This window comes from Myotis davidii, unplaced genomic scaffold (genome assembly GCF_000327345.1).
Source record: "Myotis davidii unplaced genomic scaffold, ASM32734v1 scaffold238, whole genome shotgun sequence".
Classification (NCBI taxonomy): Eukaryota; Metazoa; Chordata; class Mammalia; order Chiroptera; family Vespertilionidae; genus Myotis; species Myotis davidii.
Window position 1 is genome coordinate 9,422,212 of NW_006293779.1, and position 3,723 is coordinate 9,425,934.

Genomic DNA, 3,723 nt, shown 5'->3' on the forward strand with positions numbered 1-3,723 from the left:
AGGGTAGGGCCAGAATACTGTTTTTAATAAAACAAAACTAGATTCCCATGTTTCCTCTTCTCTCATGCTGTGTGTAGGTTAGGAGAATCCATTTATGAAAGCCAACTGCAACTTTAATGCTTCATGGAAGTTTAGCCTACAATTCAGCAATGAAGGAAAGATTTGTGTGTGTGTATGTTGTCTGTATTAGGATTAAGAGCAAAAGGTGATTAGTTATGGTACTAGAATATCACCTGTTTTAGAATTAAATGACGAGGTTTTACTAATTTTTTTCTAAAGAAAATTTTATATATTTAAATTATTTGCCACTCTAAAAAAAATTATATTATTTTTTTTAAATCATACACTGTCACATAGATAAGATTATCTGTTTACAGACTAAATGGATGGTTATAATAGCCAAATTCTTGGATTATGGAGAAACATATAATACACTGTGTGGATAACAAACATTCCTCTAAGTTCTGCAGAAATTTGGAATGGGAGAATTACATTTTTAAGTCTGGTTCTCACATTGCTAAAAGCCACATTTGGAAAACAATCTGGAAAAAAAATAAAGAGCACCAAAGACCTCCCCTTGGAAGAAGACTTGCCCTGGGTTTCTGGGCATCTTGGGTCCTGCTTAACCTTCGGCCCAGCTCTCCGGTGTGTGCCCTCGGAGGGCCAGCCACTCCACCTGAGCACCTGTCTGGATGCAGCTCTGCTGGAGGGAGGGACACTCATGTCTCAGGGCTGTCCCGTCCCACAGTCTGTCCTCAATCCCTCTGCTACCACGCGGTCCTGCTTGGCTTGCAGCTCCCTCACTCCCCTGCACTCAGCAACATCTGCCAGCCTCGTGACCAGTCAGATGTGCTGGGAGGGGCCGCCCCTGGAAAGGCTCGTTTTCAGTCAGATCCTCCCTCTGCCTCCTCGCAGAGTGTAGACAAGGCATGATGCCACCCTTCTCCCCGAGTCAAGTACCAGGATCTCACAGGAGGTTAAGAACATCAGCAACCCCTGTGCTATGACCAGAACAATCCAGGAAATTCAAAGGCCCCCTCTTTTCTTGCTATAATCGGCTAGGATTGATTTTAACTATGGATAACAGAAAGGTATATTAAAGTGGCCTAAACAGGAATCTATCTTTCTCAGGCACCAGGAAATCTAGAGGTAGATAGTCTAGAGGTAACTAATATCTGAATGGGCCGTCGGGGATGTGGGTTCTTTCTAGATTTTCACTCTTTTGTCTTTTGCACATAGACCTTTATTTCCATGTTGTCATCTCAGGTTCACACTATGACTTCTGCCCCTCTAGATTTCTGTGTGGCCACCTGTGGCCGATTTCCTGCCTTCAGACTTCACCCATTAAACTGCCCATCTTCAGTAATTTCCTTGGCAGCACCAATAGCCCTGTCTCTGCGATATAATGGCAAAACCAAACAAATTGGGGCATTCTACTAGGGAATCTACATACCACCAAACTGCAGGAAACCTGGTTTCCTGCCCTAAATTCTATTCAGAAAGCATTCATATTCTCCCAAACCCCTTATTTTATCATTCATGTGGCTTTGCTTCCCTCTGCATTTCCTCTGCTGCACTGACCAGTGGGTTATGTGCCTTGTGGTTGGTTAGTCTTACCAGCAGCTCCTAGGCTCTCCCTCTTGCCTGCGATGATTTGTCCCTGTTTTACACCCGTCCCTTCCAGCTTGGTTACCAAAGTCAGGTACTTCGGCCTCCAGTTCTGGCCTCCATTGTGATCCGTTCAAAGAAGGCAGTGGGCTTTTTCTCCAGACCCCTCTGCCCTCCCCTCACCCCCCCCAAAAAAAACAAAACAGCAACCAGCCCAGCTACCTCCTCCTCAGTTCCTTCCCATTTTACAACCTTTACTGATACCTGCCATGGACCCAGCACTTAGAGGAGCACTGGAGGGAAGACTACATGAAAGATAGCCCTGCCCTTAAGTTACTTCCCGCAGAGTAGGGCGAGAATGGTGGAGAATTTTACTGTGTGACAGCAAGGGCTGTCATGAAGACAGATACAGGGCGTGAGTGGTACCAAGAAAGCAGAGATTAGTTCTACTGAGATAAGTAAGGGAGGAGAAGATTAATGAAATTGGACTGAAAGATGAATGGGGTTTTTTCAGACAAAATGGCATAAGATGGGCAATTGGGCTAAGCAGAAGGCAGCCGTCTTTTGTGGATTATGTGTAATTGGAGAAATCAGTGATGGCATTTGACCTGTGAGAAGAGAGTCCTGTTGATCTCCACCTTCAGCCCTCAGCTATTTTAAACTGTGAGCCACTCTACCATGAGTTGAAGTCCTACAGTAATATTCGGCCATTACACATATTGCAGATGATAGTAGAGAATACAAAAGAATATTAGAATCTTCGGTGAGTTTTTTTAGCACCTGTAGTTAGATTTGTAATGAAACAAAACTAAACAATTAAGATTCTCCTAAATCATTCTCTGTCTCTCGTGTTTTTGTTTCCATTACTCTTGCTTCTAGATATTTCCTTCACTGTGGTGCTTGAGACTCTGAATTCTGCTGGTTTCCAGGAATGCTGTTGAGAGTCTTTGCCAAGAGAAATGTGTTTTCCCCTTAGGAAATTACACTTCTATTTGGTATTGTTTCTGATCACTGTGTTGTGTTGTGAGCATTTCTGAGGAATGAAAAAGATGACTTCTTTGAGGCAATCACTGGAAAGGCCAACTGGTATTCTACTGTCTTTTTAAAAAGTATGCTTAGGTGAGAAATTATCAGGGGGGGAAAAAGAGTAGGAATAAAGGTGGGGTGAGATACATTCCATGATGAAAATTTTACTCTTAAAAATGTGATTTCTTACAAGTTATTTGAATTTTTAAACTTTTTCTGATTCAACAACGATACTATAGAAAAGTGCTTAAAATGTAAATATTTACCTCCATGAATGAGCATAAAGCAAGCCTCCCATGTAACTCTCACCCAGCTCAGGAATCACCATTGCCTGGCTCTCAGAAGCCTCCCTTGAGTCCCTGCGTGTCCAAAAATCCACTTCTGAGCTCAGTCAGGTTGTGGGCAAAATCCAGGTCATGGCTTTATGACTGAGGTCCCCTTTTCTTGCTGGCTGTCAGTCAGGGGTCCCTCTCAGCTCCCAGAGGTCACTGTCAGGCCCTTCCTACACGAGCTTCATCTTCAAACCAGCAGTGGTGCACTTACCCGTTTGGTACCGTGAATCTCTGGCTTCCCTCCTGCACCAGCCAGAGGAAACTCGGATGTTGGAGGCCTCATGTGATTAGGTTAGGATGCCCAGGATAATGTTCCTTAAAGTCATCTGCACTATAAAACGTAATTTGGTCTGGGAGTAATCTACACTAATAAAAGAGAAAGATGCAAATTAACCATCACTCTGCCACTCCGCTATTCCCACAAGCCACACCCACCAGCCAATCAGTGAGTATGCAAGCTAACCCAACTAAGATGGCGGCCACAGAGTTGGAGTGAGCAGGAGGCTTGGGTTGCCTCCAGCGATGGAGGAAGCCAAGCTTCCCGCCTGCCCTGGCCAGCCCTGGGCTCTGCTCAAGGCTACAAAGTTTCAATTATAGAAGATAAATAAATCCCAGATACCTGCTTCCAGCCCACCCTGGCCTCTGCTCAAGGAGGTGCTGAAAAAAAAGAAAGAAAGAAAAAAAGGAGAGGCTGGGAGCTTGGGTCACCGGGGGGCGTGGCCAGCCTGAAAATGGGCCTCAGGCCCTCACCCAGTTT

At 44.6% G+C, this 3,723-nt stretch overlaps 1 protein-coding gene across 2 annotated transcripts in view; it reads left to right on the forward strand.

Annotated features, from left to right (window-relative positions):
- LDAH (lipid droplet associated hydrolase) overlaps nt 1-3,723 on the forward strand; it is a 62,372-nt gene that overhangs the window by 45,709 nt on the left and 12,940 nt on the right. The window lies entirely within an intron of this gene.